The sequence below is a fragment of the Gavialis gangeticus genome, unplaced genomic scaffold (genome assembly GCF_001723915.1).
Source record: "Gavialis gangeticus isolate Ggan-Ray unplaced genomic scaffold, GavGan_comp1, whole genome shotgun sequence".
NCBI classification, from domain to species: Eukaryota; Metazoa; Chordata; order Crocodylia; family Gavialidae; genus Gavialis; species Gavialis gangeticus.
This window is the reverse complement of record NW_017729002.1, coordinates 4,669,897-4,687,671: the sequence shown is the minus strand read 5'-3', so window position 1 is coordinate 4,687,671 and position 17,775 is coordinate 4,669,897. Positions and strand designations below refer to the sequence as shown.

Sequence of the window (17,775 nt, the reverse complement as noted above, 5' to 3'; positions counted from 1 at the left end):
CTTATCTGTTTACCAGAAATATTGGGAGATGATGTGGCAGTGATGAGCTATACATAAACAAAATAAATCACTGTACAGTTCTTTGCAGACTGTAGCTTGTGGTGTACTTGCTATTTTCTATGCCCTTTTGGTTTTGAAACACCTGTTATTTTACATAGGAGATAACTCAGTGCTCAGGGCAGCTCTATTTCTACTGAAGTCAATAGAAAAATGTCCATCCCACCCTTGTATTGTATGTTTATCTCCATGGCGTTTAGGGCAAAATCAGATGGGAGTTTTCATATTTACTTAAATCAATGCTACCCAACCTTTTAGCTCAACAGGCTGCTGGGCAGTGCCCGGTCCATCTGTAGGCTGGATCTGTCTGTTGGGCTCAACCAGGTGTGCAGGGCCTGGTCCAGCTGTGCAGGACTTGGGAGTTGGGTGGGGGGGAGGGGCCACTGCTCCCCCACTGCCAAATTTTCTGACCTAAGGGGAGGTCTGTGAGCTGGATTTGGCCTGAGGGCTGTGGGCTGAGTGATGCCAAACTGATTTTGCCAATGAGGTAAGCATGTTCACACTAAGCTTAATTTACCCCTGTTGAAACGATAAGCACAATTCTTTATCTCCAGCAAAATGCAAATGCATCTTTCAGTACTCAAGGTTCTTGTTGAGGTTATGACAACTCACACAGGACGTTGTGCTAGGGTGCTGGTTCTGCAGCTCTGGGGTAAGCTCCTTGCAGACTTCCAGAAAAAGCATGCTTTGTTATCTTGAAATTCTGCAACCCAGGCAGGAAGCAAAACCATTTCAAACCAGTTTTGCTTATTTCACAAACTCAGAATTGGCACCAACTCATGTGAGAGTCATTCAAGAACTGTTCCTATGAAAATTGGTCAGAAGCCTCCTCCTGTTCTTCATTCTTCCCACGACTGCAGTAGCTACTGAAATCACTGCTGACACTGCTACCCAAGCTGCTGTAAAAGCTGAGTAGCTTGGTGACTACTTTGCCAAGAAATCATCTGGTGGTAAGATGCCAAATACACAGAAACTTGTGGAGATGCATCTGTAATGGTCAGTTTAACAGGTCCTCTTTTTTCCCCCATTACAAAGGAGGAAGGGAGAGGTGGTCCCGTCCTGGCAGGGATTTAAGAGAGGGATGGAGAGCAGGCAAAGGGCAGAAGTCCAGCAGTGGAAGGGAAAGGAACTTCTGCTGGAGAAGCCTGGACCTGGAGAGCACATTGTAAGTATGCCTGGGGAGAGACCGGTGTTAGGAGGACCCAAGCTAAGATGGAGTTGGCCTGGAGAAAGACTAGGGCTACCAAGACCCCAGCAGAAGGAGTACTTGTAGGCCTGAAGAAAGGGCAGTTTGGGGAAACACTCAGCTAAGACTGAGGGTGGGTCTAGGAGAGGGCCAGGGCCTAGGGGCCCCAACAATGGACTCAGCCAGTGGATGCCAGAGAGTAGCCTTCTCCTAGTGACCCAACCACTGAAAGGACAAGGCACAAGTTAAGTGGCAAAGATAAGAGAGCAGCCTGGAGTGAGTGAGGTCCACACAGACTTCACCTCGGCTGAAGGACATGCTGGTGCTTGCTCTCAGTCAGATAGTGACACGAAATACTTTACCGTTACCATGCTATCCATGGCTTGAAACTGGCACAGCTAGCCCAAAAGAAATGAATCATAGGATGGCATGAAAGGAGGCAAAGCAACTTCTGTGTTGGACCCAAATTTCCTGTTCCTTTGGTATGTGTTCTGCAATGTGTAGGGCCTAGGAACAGAACAAAGGGCCATGCAATGCTAACCTAGTGTGGAGGAACTACTGCTATGTGGAAACAGGAGAAGAAAGCTGGACGTTGGCCATGGCTGTCATGGAGCAGCAAATAGGAGACCACAGCAAAGTGCAAGCTATTCCTCCATCTCTGCCTTTCCCACCAGAAGATAAGTCTAGAGCCTTAGTCTGGTATATCTGCTTTTTCCTGTTCACTGATCCTTCACACTTCTGCATACAAAGTGACTCATTGCTGCTGATGCAAAGGTAAGTGGATACGTAAGTAATATGTCCATATATGGAGAGGACATTTATTTCAGAGTGTCCATTCCTCTGGGTTTTCACATTCTGTTCAGGTCAGGAAGAAGCTCTGGACTGCTGAAGAAAATACAGCTGATTTGGTTTCTCCCAGATTGGCATCTACGTGTTTCCAGTCCTAAGGAAAATGACTCTTTAGTTTTCATTTCAGTCAGAGATTACTTTGTCTCTAACATTTATTTTGTACTTTTTAAATGTGATACAAGTTAAATATTTCTCTATTTAAAATAATTTTGCATTAGCGTTTGCACATTATCTTTCACTGACGAAGCAGGGTCGGTACGATGTTGGTTGTTGCAGGTGCCACCAGGGGTCCTTGTTGCGTGCTCTTCCCAGCCATATTTCTTAGCCTATGGCCAAGTGGTCAGTCTTGGTGAGACATGTGGTGTCCTGTTCCTAGTAGAGTGAGCGGTCTGAGGAGAGGCATCTGTGTGAGCTGCAGTAGAGTTTGGTCTCTCTCAGTGCTGAGGAGGGATTTTTGAAATAATCTGTATCTCTGTTCAAGGACTGGTATAAATGAGCACATAGAACAAGTTATACTTAGCAGATAACTACAACCCATGTCACCAGTTTCTCTTCCAATGAGATGCCAAGCTTCCAGGCCCCCAAATCTGATGCCGATTGGCACAGGGATGGCATCAGCATCAGAAGAGGAGTACTGGCATCCAAAGACAAGGCAATGCTATTGTGGTCACCCTCTGTCTGGGGAAGCAGAGGCACAACAAGGTGAAGGCCCTGATGCGAGAGATGTCCAGAACCTCATCCTGCAGGAAGTATTCGACAGCTCACAGTGTACCAAATGCACAGAAATGTTCATAATTAATTTTTGCATAAGTAATCACTACTGTGTTTGGCAGTTGTTCACATAGCACCTGCAAGCTGCCAGAAGCATCATAGGCTTTGCTGTTTTCAGGTTCCACTTCCCTTTTTCTCGGATTCTGTTTGTCACAGCTAATAGCTCCTGGCTCAATCACTTATTAGTAAGAAGACCACATTTCTATTAAAACCATTGCCTGGTTTTAGTAGATTCTTGAAGGTACTGAAGAAGTTGCTGATCACTTCTGGGAAATCATATGAACCACTTAAATTCCTCAAGTGGAACAGATTACCGCTATACACTATCTTTTGAGGCTTAGAAAAGTTATTCTCCTTAAAGCAACATAGATGTGCCCCTATGCAATTTTGGTAAAAATGAACACTTTTATTGGGTTTTTCAGGATGCATTTGACAGCGTGACTCTATAGAACAGAATTCTCATTCTAAGAAATTAGACAAAGCATCTGATGCCATTGTCCATGAACATCTCTTACTATCTTATGTATATTGTTTTAATGCAAAATACTTTTTTTCCCAATATTTCAGCCTGGCAGGTTCTGGATCTGGCTGGGCCATGGCCATGGGATGGAGTGCAAATATGAAAAATGAGTCCACTAAATATTTACATGTGTAGAGGAGCTTCAAAATATTTTGGACTGTGTTTCAGGTCACCCTGTTTTTCTTCCTTCAGTGCTTGTACCTGTTCCATTGTCTGCCACATCTTGTTCAAAGAGACTGTCCCAAACACTGCTAACCTGCAGTTTGGGAAACCATCTGCCTGATTTCACAGTTCCTACAATAGGCAATTGAGCAAGTAAGGCTGGCTGGCCTGATCTCAACCATTTGTCAGTAAAACCAGAGCAGTACAAAGTGGTAGCTAGAGATTGCACATCCTGTTTCTTCCCTGTAACTACTCCTATCAAGATCAATTACACAACAGCTCTTGTAAACTTTGTTTCATGACCAGTGGTTATTACAGTTTCTTTCAATTTTTCTTTAGCATTTCAGTGTCTAGTGGTGAATTCTACACCAACTCCCTCTATTTCCTGAAGCAGCAGATCAAAGAGACATAGTATAATGATTGGTCATAAATCTGCTGATATGGTTTTCTGTAATATTGGGTGCATCATGTATGACTACATTTACAGCTCCACTAATCATTACCTAATAACAGATTATGATGAATTCAGCACATCAAGAATGCACTTTATTATGTAGAAAGCTGGCTCAAAAAAACTTCTATTATGCTTGAGATATTTGAAGATGAAAGCAGCAGGAAGGCAAACACTGTGATATTAAAAATTATTGGGAAGGAATAATTGTAAGAGAAATCCAGGACCTGCAGAAAGAGCTTATGATCACAAAAGAAAGAGAGACAATGACAAGCTGAGACAGCTGGAAGTCAGGCATCCTGGGTTTCTGTTCCTAGGTCTGCTGTTAACTCGGTGTATGGATCTTGGAGAGATCTTTTTTCCCCCTGTGGGCCATATTTGACAATCCTGTTTAAATACTGGTCCATTCACTTTAGTAAAGATGACTCTGTTGAATTTTGCCTGCTTTTAGATATCCATCTGTAAAATGGGTATAGTAATGCTTACTTGTGGTACTTTGTGGAAATGTCATAAAATGTGATTAATGGAGCCCAAAGAGTTTAGCTCCACATATGAAGATAGCTATCATTCACTGCAGAGTTAAAATATATATTTGGATTCATGCAGTACCTTTTGTATTATTCAAAAACAATTGTCTAGTGGTACATCTTTGTTGCCCTTTCGAGTTGAGCAGTATAGGCCACCCTCCCTCATCTACATTACCAGCTATGCAAAAGTACAGAAAGAAACATAATTAGCATAAACACTGATTCAAAAAGGGGCCTCATATGAGCTCTTCTAGGAATCAGTGTCTTTTCTTCTACCACTACTTGTCTCTTCTTCTCTGTGTGGCTCTTCATAAGAGCTTTAGGCAGGGTGCAGAGTACAGAAAATACTGAAATTAAGGGGCCCACCTCTTTCCCCAGTGTCCATCTCCCTAAATTCAGACTGAGCTCAATGCAAAAGACATCTCTGTCTGAAAGAAACCTCCTGTGCAATGATCACTTGTCCTGGGCAGGATCAAAGAGTTGGGAGGGACCTCCTGAGGTCATATTCTCTAACTCCCTGCTCAAGGCAGGTCATCCCTGACTGAACCATCCCAACCTGCCCTTGCAAATTTCCAGGTATGGAGATTCCACAGCTTTTCTAGGTAGTGTATCCAATGCTTAAATACCCTTATAGTAAGAAAGTTCTTCCTAATCTTCAACGTAAATTTCCTGTGCTACAGCTTGAGGCCACTGCTCCTAGTCCTATCCCCACAGAGAATAGCATATCTTCATCCCCTTTATAATTGTCCTTGAGGTATTTTAAGATGGTTTTCAAATTGCCCTTCTGTCTTCTCTTCTCCAAACTAAATAATCCTAGATCCTAAGTCGTGTTTCCCAAGCCTCTGATTATTTGTGTTGCTCCCCATTGGACCCTTTCTAATCCATCCGAATCTTTCTTGAAGCCCAAAACTGGACACGGTACTTCAGGTGAGGCCCAACCAGTGGCAAATAGATCATCAGAAACCCTTTCCTTGATTTGCCCGCAACACACCTGTTAATACAACATATGGTGTTGACTGTTTTTGCTACGAGAGCATACTGTTGGCTAATATTCAGTTTATGGTCCACTAAAACCCTCAGGCCCTATCTGTAGGCACTTTCATGTATGCTGGGGTGGGGGGCGAGGGAAGACGGCACTTTAATTAAAGTATCTCCAAGAGCTGCTCTAATTAAAGCACCACGGTGTCTCCTATATCAGTGTTTCTGCACTTAAAAATGGCAGTGGGGGCACTTGAACTAAAGCTCATTTGACAAGCTTTAGTTCAAGCACCTCCACCACCATTTTTAAACACAGGGACACTGATATGCGAGACCCAGGAGGCTGCTGGAGCACAGTAATTGCCATGCTCCAACAGATTTGATTAATTGAGTCTGCTCCGATGCACTGGAATTCCAGCACGTTGGAGCAGCCTCCACGCTCGTATATAGGTGCCCTGCAGAATCACAGCTTAGCTACTCATTTCCCAGTATGTATTTATGCATGTAATTATTCCATTCTAAGTGCAGGACTTTGTACTTCTGCTTGTTGAGTTTCATTTGATTGATTTTTTGGACCATTTCTCCCACTTATCTGGGTAATTCTGAATCCCTGTCCTACCCTCCAGAACATCTGCAACTCCACCCAACTGGATATCATGATGTAGGGCCAGCACAACACAGACCACTTCGCAATTTCTTAGAAAAATGCTTGTTCAGACTCTGCACATATCTGACGTGTTCATCTTTATACACTGTATAGCTGAGTCACTGTTGCGCTGTTGCCTAGATCTGCTATGAGCTGACTGAAGTTCTTGGAATTGAAGTGGAATGGATCCCTGATTCCTCTGCCTATATACCAGGCATACTCCATTACCAAATTTGGTGCCAGGAGCCAGAAAAGAATCTCTTTCGCGTCATCATCTTATCAGACATACATACACTATAGGTTTTATTACTTCCCCCTAAACACTGGATAGGAGTCTTCAGGACCCTATTTGGCTTACCTCCCTTAACAATTTTGAAGTTAAACAATATTTTCATAATGGGACCTTCATAACCCGCATGAGTCACGTTTACCCACACCTCCAGCTCTTCTCTTTCCTAGCTGCATTGCACTACTCTGTGCATGTTCTTTCAAAGCATCTGATGATGTGAGCTTGGGCTCACAAAACTCCCTGCTCTACTTCTCTGATTTAGTTAGTCTATAAGGTGCATCTCTGCCCCACCCTCTGTATTCTCACAGCCAACACTTTTTATTGACACTGTGCTGGGCTCCTGCTTGCAGCCAAGCTGAAGGTAGTCCCTTTTGGCCTGACATGACCACGTGGAAAGCACCCATAGTTTCCACTGAAGTTGCATGGCCCTTGCTATGAATCACCAAAGGTCCTAGGTTCACAGGGAATCTGGTCCATGACTTGACTGGTAATAGTGATTCTTTTGGAAACCAGGATACAGGGAAAGGCATATGGAGGAAGCCACAATCTCTCTCTTCTCTTACTTACTGTTTTCCATTAAGAATCCACCTCAATTTCCTTCTGAGTCTGAGCCAGGCATGTGGGGAATTCTTGCTTAAATGCAGATTTAACCAGCTGACCACAAATGGCACTAGAAATAATATAACAGTGACACACGAATATTTTTTTCCTGTTACGCTGTAGCTTGGAGTTTAATTTTAACTAGAGTATATATCTGTCTCAGTGCTCATCCCTGGGCCTAAAACAGAGATTCAGCTGCATGAGTGTGAATAATTTTGGTTGTCTGGGTTTAGTACAGTTTTGATTCCTAACCTTAGTGCTTTTACTATTCAGCTACAGTAAAATTTCCTCTGACAGAAAAGAAAACCTTAAATCCCCAGCACCATGAAGAGTAATCCTCTTGAGGATACAGATTCCAGTATCTTTGAGATTTCCTATTACAGTACTTGGGTAGAAGAGGCCCGCATTACAGCCATGCTGTAGCAGCAATGATGGTATGCAGCGGGCTAGGAGAAGAATGTACTGTTTGTGCTGGCACAATATAACTTGCTTTACTCAAGTTTGTTCTGGTAACTTCAGTTTTGGGCCAGCCCACAGACTCAGGAGACAAATATCTAATCAGCCAGTCCAATTGCTGCAGGGTAGTTTCTTTTTTAAACTTGCCATCAAGTTTTAACATGTGATTTATTTCCTAATGAAATAACATCCCCACCCTTAATTTGGCTTTCATGTAGAAAGGGACTTAAATGACCCTTTTGGAAGTGATGTACTTTTTTTGCAACCTCTTGTGTTTGTATCAACTGTGATGCCTGTTGTGGGTACACATTCAGTTTTTCTAAAGGAAGACAGGTCACGGGTGAATGAGTATGTGTGGAAAGAACAAGGTGTGATTAGGGTATGATGCACGGGAATGCTGATTAAGACAAGGATCTCTCCTTCCCAGCACACATCATCTGGGCTGGGTCAAGGATGAAGAGATGCTAGGTTTCAGACACTGGATACATGTAGACCGGTAACTCATACCTATGAGCTCTGATGGATTCTCTGTTCCTTTTCTTGCTTTCTTTTTTGAAAAGAGAAGCTGCTAAGGGAGGTAAACCAATGTGCAACATTCAAAACAGTATTGTAGTATACTGCAGAGAAAAATTCAGATGAAAATAGGAGAAAGGGATTACGACAGCAAAAACAGCATGGTGACAATGAACAAAATAAGAAAGGTGTCAGGGAATTGAAGATTTACAGCCCCTATGCCAGGATGAGAGGAATCAAGATCAGCTGTGATCCCGACTTGTGTCATGAAAAAGAGGCCTGGACCCACCCTTAATTTGGCTTTCATTTTAGAAAGGGACTTAAATGACCCTTTTGGAAGTGATGTACTTTTTTTGCAACCTCTTGTGTTTGTATCGACACGCACTTCAGTAGGATGGTATCAAAGCTGTTTCTGGCTCCTCATAGGAGGCTTGTCCTTTCCCAGTGGAAGTTCCTGAATCACTTGCACTACATTTTGGTGAATATTTTCCAGTAGATTTCAGAGGACACTTCAGCTGAAAATGAAAAACGCCATGCTCTCTTCTGTACCACCACTCATTGTGTTTGCTTTAATTAACACCCTCTCCCTAGATCCCATTATTGGTGTAACTGACTGATCAATCCCCAGGATAGGAAACAAGGGAAAAGATTTCTTATTTCATGCTTCAGTTTTAAACTCCAATCTCTTGTTATGGCTCTTCAGGAAGGAAATACTGTCATCCCCTCAGGAATCTTGGGATGTGGAGGGAAGACAAGCCTTATAGGTGGTTGTAAATTAACATCTCCTTAGGCGAGACCCTGGAAGAGCGTGTGTATGATCAGAGCACCAGTGGGCTCTCTGCTTACTGTCAATGTGATGCCAAAGAAAACCAGGATGATTTACAGTATCCAGAGAGGTCTCTGCAGGGGAGCAGTCTGCTGGCGCTTCCTTGACATAAACTTGAAAGATATTTAAATGGGGATGGGGGAGGTTGTTAGAAGCTGCACAGCCCTGTGAAACCAGATTCAAAACGCTGTAAATCAAATGTTCTAATATAAATATTGAACTGAAGAGACTTGACTTCTCTATGGCCTTTCTTATACATCTCTTCTTTCTGAAGATTGATGCATCTCTCATAGGCCAAGTTTCCCTCTGACTAGTTTTCTTACAGTATTTTCTTCCTTAAAAAGAAATCTGTTTTTTCCCTCATACTTGCTATGAGGCTTACTTTTCATTACACTCCCATATATTTTTCACCTGAGCTTTCTTTTTCTCTCTCCCTTGCCTAACAGGAGGCATGTTGAGGTCCAGGCTTCCTTCTTTTGTATACTCGTGGAAGGATCTCGAAGTATACAAAATAAGAAAGCTTGGACCTCAACATGCCTCCTGTTTCCGATGCAGTGTGGTTTAGCAGACTGAGCGCTAAACCGAGCTGCAGAACTGCAATCTATTTCTGGCTCTGTGCTGACCTGCCAGAGGAGGCAAGTCATTTTCCCTCCTCAATTTCCTATTTGCAAAATGGGGATGATGATAGATGCTGTCTGTGTAATCCACTCTGGAAACATGTTATAAAGGGTATTGGTACTGCTAAGGTGTAAGCTACCTAGCTGTTGGTAGAGGAGTGGGTAGGTTAATTTCCAGTGAATTGCAGGGGCAGATCCAGGGACAGTGGGTGCAGTGGTACAGTTGCACCCCCTTTTGATTCCTTGTCCACCCAAACTTTAAAACCAGTGGCCCAGAAGGGGCAGTGACACTTCTATTCAGGCAGCTCAGCACAAGTCGATTGACTTCATTGCTTCTTATAAACTACCCAATCCCTGCTAATCTCTCTTCATTCCATAAGTGTTAATGAGTCTCTCTCTCTCTCTCTCTCATGCTCTCGCTCTCACTCTCTTTTTTTCAACGGTTTTGATGTTCCATTAAGCAATTTATCCTTTCTTCTGCAATTCTGATGTCTGGTAGCATTTCTGGTAATATTGATATTTTATTCCACAGCCCTGCAGTCTGTTTTTAACTCTTGGTAAAAACATTAACTCAAGTGTGGTAATATTAACCCAGGTGAGCATTAACTCAAGTGTGAAAATGACTGACAGTGAAGTGTTGGATGCACTATCAAGATCCTCAAGAAGACTAGATTTTGTTTTACAAATCTGAATAAGAGATACACATTTAACTATACTGACTATAGGGCTAATAAAATAATTGGTTTTGACTAATTTTGCCTAGCTGTGTTTTTTAAACTTTATATTATAATCTAGCAAATTACTGTGTATTTCTATAATGTCATGTTTGTGGTTTCTTTGACCTAAAACTGAATAATTATAGCACTAGGCCCCTCACCCCCATATTAGTTAAGCTTTGTGTGTTGTGTTATATAGGATGATGCACCACACCACCTACACTCCCCTTTTCAAAGTCCTAGATCCACCCATGGCAAGCTGCATCTTGTATAGTTGTATGAATCAGTATGAAGCATTTAGGGGTGGCTTCATAAACCTGTTTGTTCTGGTGATTCTTTGAAAGGACGGCTTGTACTTTTACTTGTGCCCAGAGAGTGAGGTGATCTAGAACTTCTGCAAGCCTCCAGGCAGCTGGACAAGCATGAGTTAATGATGTCATATATACAGACTGCAAACACGCACATGTGCACACACGCACACACACACGCACACACACAAACACAATGCCATAATTGTAATATTTGTGTGGGCTATTCCAGGAACGTGCAAATGCAAATAGACTCACCATGGTTGTATACCAACATTTACATTTGAAGGTAATTGTCCTAGTATGACTGCATACTGTGTGTGATGGAAGTTGAAGGACTGGCAAACAGACATGAACTTTAATCATCATGAACTGTAATGAACTTTATCCACCTTCAAAGTGGATTGTAGAGTTCATGTTAACTGGCAAATTAGGGTATGTCTACACCAGCGGTTCTCAAACGTTTTAGACTAGAGGCATCCCTCAGAAGATGCCAGATTAACTTTCATTTGTTTCTTGATTTAGAAAAACAACAGGGAAATTCTTCTGTTGCAAAGAACTCAAAAAACCCACGACAGGTCAGAAATGTTTTTACACTGTGTATTTTTGAATCACATGTAGGTGTCTGCACACCTAGCTCTGCTAATTTTTCAGAACATTCTCCAAAACCCTTAAAAGGATCTCAAAGCACCCTAGAGTGCTATGGCACTCTGGTTGAGAATTACTGGTCTACACTGATAATGAGGGTTAATCTGAAGCAATCTGAGCCACATCGCTTGTCCTTCTATGTTTGTAGTAAGCTTTATAGCCTGTACCACAGCCATCTACACTGTCCTGCTTGCACACAAAAAAGCACAGGCCTTCTGGAATCGGCCTAATTTCACCTTTTGAGCTGCTTTTGAGCACTTTGTGGCAGAAAACCATACAAATTGAGTTCAGAAGGGTTAGAAGCCAATGATGGACTGTGGGATAGCTGCTGGAAGTCCTGTTGCGCTTAAGGCTGGCACACCGGAATATACTCCCGAGGTAGTAAAGAAAGGGGCAGGCTAACAGGTAAGAGATTCCAGGCTCAAACGCAGACCCAGAAGCTCAGCAGAATCTCCAGGATCAGGCAGCACCGCCCTGCGGGCCAAGCTAAGGGGTTTACAGTGTAGATGACTGGCAGGTAATTGCTGCAGGATGATCTTCAGCAAAACCCTGACTACCGGCATAGCCAGCCTAAATGTGCAATGAGATGTAAGCTGTGTGAATGCAGATCATTCTTATTTTAAAAAACAAAATGTAATGAGAACAAAAGGCCTTTTAAGCCAAGTCCTTAGTCATATCCTTTTTCCTTTCGCTTCCTTCCCATCACTTGTGCCGAGACCAGGCATAGAGCAGCAGCCACAAATGCACCTGCAATATAAAGAGCAATTTTATAGAGGTGGCCCAAGGAGAAGATCCCTCCTTCCAGGCCACCCTAGAATCTGGGGGTAAGGCTACATGAAAAGGACATACTTCTTTAATTTATATCTTCAAACTTATGCACCTGGCAGACAACTGTACGTTAAAGGAGGGCAAGCAAGCTTCTTTGGGTAGATGTGATATCTTTTATTAGACCAACTGTGTAGTTGGAAAAAAGTTCTTCGCAAGCTTTCGGGTGCAATCACCCTTCTCCAGGCTTAGGGAGTCTCTGCTGTTCTGAGATCGCCAAGGAATGAAAGAAGCTAAAAGTGTGACAGGATGTCCGTGAGAATGTAAATAGTGCACGTTAGAGGTGGGGGCTTACCAAACCCTATCGTAAATGCTCCACTTTCAGTTCCAAATGATTGAATTCCCTAGACTGCCAAGCTGCTGGACAGCCAACACAGAGTATAAGGAAGCTGTTCCTCAGTCCTCAGTTTACTGTCTTCTGTCCATGCATTCAGTTTTCTAAGAGACCTTGCTTCATTCCTGCTTCCAAACTCTTCCCATCCTTGAGATGCATTCATTATGGTATGTTCTAATATGAATTAACCTCTACTGTCCATGGCTGCTGGGAACAGACTAATAGTGAAGCTGCAGATAGTCTAATACTCTATGCAAATACTGTCTGGGTTTGAATTTTTGTCTGTTTTTCCCAGGAAATATTCCTGGAAAAGCACACATCAATAATTTACTGCACAAGATTTGACTAAATCATTTACCACTAAGCACATACGGTATCTCAAATTCTTATCTCCCTAGAGTGCTGTAAGTTTGCCTTGAGGAGGAAATCTAGCAGCCTGGTTTTGCTAGCACACACTGTACTTTCTCAACGCAGTTTGTGGTAGCACAGGCTCAGCTCCTCTTTGTGCTGGAGCAATCTGTGTTTCCTGTAGGTTAGTCTCATTACAGGTTCCCCTGCAACAGCACTCACAAAGCTAAAGCCCTGTTTTACTGGTGAAGCCATTCTCCTGCCTTGTATTTAACTTAGCGTATGTTGTTTGTTCTGAAATCTCAGATAAAATTACAATCAACTGGTTTTATGATGACTCACTACTTTCTACATAGGATTCTGCTTCTGAGGAGTCCGGAGGTTTCCAGAGAAATATAACTGTAACAATATCCTTGCTTGTATGACTATGCTGACTTATTGAGTGTAGACAGCATGCTGACAGCTGGAGTTGGGAGCACCAACTTCCAAGTGTAAGCTCTGTTTGAAACTGCTATGAAAATACAGCTCAGTGGGGGTATGTGTGCACGTAAAACATGGGGAGAAGCCATGCAGTGGTGAGGAGTGTGGCACAAAGGGAAAGGTATAAGCTGATGAAAAGAACTAGAGATAACATCTATACTGATCCAGCATTAATCGCAGCACTGTGAGGCCAGCATGTCGTTCCTGCCTGAAGAGTTAGGCCTGAGACAGTAGCACCTCACTGAGTGCGTCCAAAAGATCTTTCAGCTGCTCATAGCATGAGAATTAAGACGTGCTCCTTTTTCCACAGAACTGTGCAGAGTGCTTCACCTTGCATGACCTAGTACTGACCTTGAGTAACCTGCTCCTCCTATTGTCACAGAGCAGCCTGATCAAGACCTACATCTGTGCACTTATTGCTACACGTCTCTGACCATTCCCTGTCTACCAAAGTGGAAGGAAAAAGCAGTCCTGCAAACAGCATTAAGATAAACATGCAGCTTTCTCATGCAGCTAACAATAGACATAAGATAATGGATTCAGTCAGTCCTCATAGCAAACTCGCAGGCGAAATTAATCCATTATTTAAGCTTACACTACAAAGACGCACATTTAAAAAAAACTAGGAGCAAAGGAGACGGAGTTGAGAAATGTTACCTAGTAGACAGGTGCTAGACTAGCCATTGTTTTCTCAGCTATGATGATTCCCACAATTTATCTTTTCATATTCTGTGACTAGAAGCTGCTTGAAATTAAGGTAGTATTCATACTAGTAATGTTTGCCAATGCAATTTTTAACAAGAGTTTTATATCAAAAAACCTTTAGTGTAAACACAGCAAAAACAATCTCTTGCTGTTACAGATCATACCCGTTTACCAAACAAAATAAAACTACATCAGCAAAGAGTGTTTTTGTGGTCTGAGCTGCTTGTACACTTCAGGGGTATGACCACATAGCCAGAGTTAGTGTGGATAACATCATCTAGCACTTAGCCTAGCTTTCACGTTCACAGAGGGCCAAATCCATAGCTGGTATTAACTGGCATAGCTCTGTTCAAGTCAATGGAGATAGCCCAATTTATAGCAGCTAAGGATTTCATCCATATTCTTCACATGTACTTGAAGAGGGTGCAGGAGTTGCTTTTTCTAAAGCATGTGATCAGAATCAGGGCCTATCGGGGCGGCCAGGAGGGCCATTTGGCCCAGGCCTCTCATTCACAGAGGGCCTCAAATTTAGACTTTTGACATTATCTCCAAATGAGGTTATACATACAGACACAGAGATACACTGACAGGATAGCAAGAAGAAGACATTCATCATACAACTTGAAACTTGTGTCCCATTACCGGGCCACATCACCTGTAGTGCACTATGAATTAATATATTTTTAATATACCAGGAGCCTCAAAAAATGGAAGTGGCCCAGGCCTCTCTCGACCTCTGAGAGGGCCTGATCAGAATCATCGATGCTGTGACGCCCTTGTTTGAGGATCTGGGAGAAAAGTTGACATTCTCATGGAAAGAGCCTGAATCTGAAAAAGGCCCTTTATCACTGCTGCTCTTTGACCATGGACATGCACCCAGGTTAACCAGGGGCAGGCCAATGTGCTATGTTATAAAAGAACTGCCAACATCACACAATCCTGAGAAGCAATGCTGAACAAATCAGAGCAGTTTTCTCATGCTTTCAGCCTTCAGTATGGCTGCTTTCCATGGCTAGGGACAGAAGTTACACATAAACTGGTTTAAGTGATCAGAAACCGGTTTAAACATGTCACAGAACAGAAGCTCACTGCGTATAAACCAGTTTCAAAGTGGCAGAAACTGGTTTAAGATAAACATGGTTGAATGTAGTATCAGGCTTAACTGATGTGGGTCAAACTGGTTTATGAAACTTCTGTCCCAGACCCCTTCCTGGCTCAAGTTAAATCAGTTCCCCAGCATCCCAGGATGCTTTCCAGCCCTGCGCTGGGCTATGCTGCCTGCTCCAGAGAGCAGGGCTGGCCCCGCCCCTCTACTCCCTAGCTGAAGCAGTGGGCAGCCCAGTCTGCAGGGGGGCACTGCCCCCAGCAAACCCTGGCTGGGGTCTGGGGCCAGGCAGGGGGGCGGGGGTTAAACACCTACTCCTCTACTGAAACTTACTGCTGGCTGCAGCTGTGTACTACAAATCCCAGAGGCACCTGGAAGCAGGAAGAGGAAATGCTGATGAGCAACCCTGCAGAATCCTATTGCTGTAATTCTGGATTGCAAATCCCAGAGACCTCGGGAGCAGCAGGAAGAAGAAGTGAACACAGCCAGAGAGCTGTGCCTTACTGTCCCCCAGCTTCTGGCCTGAGCTGCTGCAGGCATATGGCTGCATTTCCTGAATCACAGGTAAATATCTGATCATTTCTGCTTCTATTTAATCTGTGCATCTAGATTAACCTGCAATAACTGAATTGATTCAGCCTCCAGCATTTTGACCATCTATATCTAGCCCATATGGTCAAGTGCACAGCCTTCTCCCTTCTGTGTGCCTGGCACAACACAGTTTGCTCTAGGCTAATGTCAAAAGTTTTCTACTCCATTAATGTAGCCACAGCTTAGGGCAGAATCCTGCAAGTATAGGAGAGAGAATTGGTTTTGGCTAAGTGTGGAGCTGCATGGATTAGCAGGCAATATTTACTCTGGCAAGAGCACTACAGGCAACCCCTGCTTAACGCTCTTAATTGGTTCTGGAAAAAACAAGCGTTAAGTGGAACTGCACTAAGCAAAACCCATTTCCCCATAGGAATGAATGTAAATAGAGATAATTAGTTACCGCCGCTGCTTGCCACAACTTCTCACCACTGCCGCTGTCTCTCCGCACCTCTCCTCACCTCTCTGCCTGTCTGGTGGCCACTCCGGCCCCACATGCCAGCCCACACCCCACGCTTCTGCCGCTCTGCCCTTAGCCCCCAGTGGCCCTGGCCCTGGGCACAGGTGGAGGCCCTGCATTCATGCCCGCCCCCCACTTCTCGCTGCTGCTGCTGCTGCTGCTTCTTCCCATCCTGCTGCCCACCAGTTCCTCTGGCACCATGTGCCAGTCTGGGCCCCATGCTCCTGCTGCCCCAGCCTGGGCCCCTGCTGGCTCTGGCTCTGTGACACGAGTGCAGGCCCTGTGCTTGTGCCTGCCCACCCACTTGCTGGCACTCACTGTTTCTTGTCACCACTGTTGCTTCACTGATTGCTATAATGAAACTGGCTCAGTGCTAAGTGAAATCAGGTGCTGATTAAACAAGTGCTATCGCGAAATAGTGCTAAGTGAAATTGCATTAAGCAGAGGTTGCCTGTACTTTTTTCTCAAAGGATTTATTAGAAAGATGCACATTGTCCTCAAGTCAGAGTATAGAGCAAATCCAGTTGGTACACAATGTTGCTTGCTAAGGGCTAACTTGTGATTTAAGGTCCAAACTAAACACATTGCCAAACTAACCACACTGTTCTATACCCTGTGCATGTTCATCCTAGGTTTCTTGTTTATATAAACCACTCCTTTTCTTCCTTGTTTACTTTCACTTTTTTTACATCCTCTTGCTATTCTTTTTGTCCCTTTTTCTTATGTCCAGCTAATACTCACTTTCATTTCCCTTCTGGCTTCCACCCTTGTGTCACCCCTGACAGTTCCAAAGTTTAAAATTTCCTTTTCCTAATATTGATCTCTCTAGGAGTCCTCTTTCATTGCACTGGACCTGGCCATATTTCCAATTATGTTTAAATATTAATGCAGCCCTGTACTTGGGTTTCTCAGATGTAGCGTAGCTGAAAGTGATTGGTATTCTACTTTCATTGACTGTATTCTATAAAAAGCTGCCATAAATATAGTATTGTCCAAGTAGAAGCATAACCATGGAAAGAAATTCAGATCAGTCAGATGTGCAAATATCAAACTACATTATTCATAACCAGGGCAAATTAGAATATTCACCATACAGTGAAGTTAGTTTGATTTAACTGAATGTGATTTTCTGCAGGTTATTTATTGAGGAATGGCCTTTAACACCTGTTACTGCTTGAATGGATATGCTTTTGTAAATGGGACAGAGTGACATTATATGTAGTATATTACTTACCTACCTTGGTTGGTTTCTGCTATGTCCTGGGCCCCTCTACACATGCAGGTAAAGGCATGATGATCTAAGGCATGATCCACACACTTAAGTCTCCTACCAAGCCACACATGCATGTCAGGAGGTGTGATTGTGGGATTGGACATTAGATCCTGGGCTCCCCCTGCACTAGCAAGAAGCAAGCTCTGATGGCTGGCAGCCCCCTGAGTTGAGATTAGGATCTCCTAGCTTCATGAGTACAGGAAACCCCCAGGATTGGGGGACTGTGACTGCCATGATCTCCCAGGTCATGGCGGTTTCATGCACCCCTGGATTAGCCACATCCCTTGGTTGCCAGGATCCCAATTGGGACCTGGCACCCAGTGTCCACAGCTGCAGGAGTCTAAGTCCTAGTGCTGTTGGGACCCAGAGTTGGCTGCTGCTGGGGCTGAGAGTCCCCTCAGTTGCAGGACTTGCAGCCCCAGCTGGGCCTGGTGCACCCCTGAGGTTGGGAGTCCCATCAACTATAAAGTTAGTAGGCATTTTCAAGTTCTAACATTATAACTGGTTGCATTGGCGACGCGTAGGGGGTGCACGCGG

The 17,775-nt window shown here is 43.6% G+C and overlaps 1 long non-coding RNA gene across 1 annotated transcript; it reads left to right on the top strand.

Annotated features, from left to right (window-relative positions):
• Window positions 1–225: 225 nt before the first annotated feature.
• On the top strand, window positions 226–14,565 carry LOC109290888. The gene is made up of 3 exons (XR_002095704.1): window positions 226–236; window positions 7,537–7,539; window positions 14,508–14,565. It is a non-coding gene; the product is annotated as an uncharacterized LOC109290888 (long non-coding RNA).
• Window positions 14,566–17,775: the final 3,210 nt, after the last annotated feature.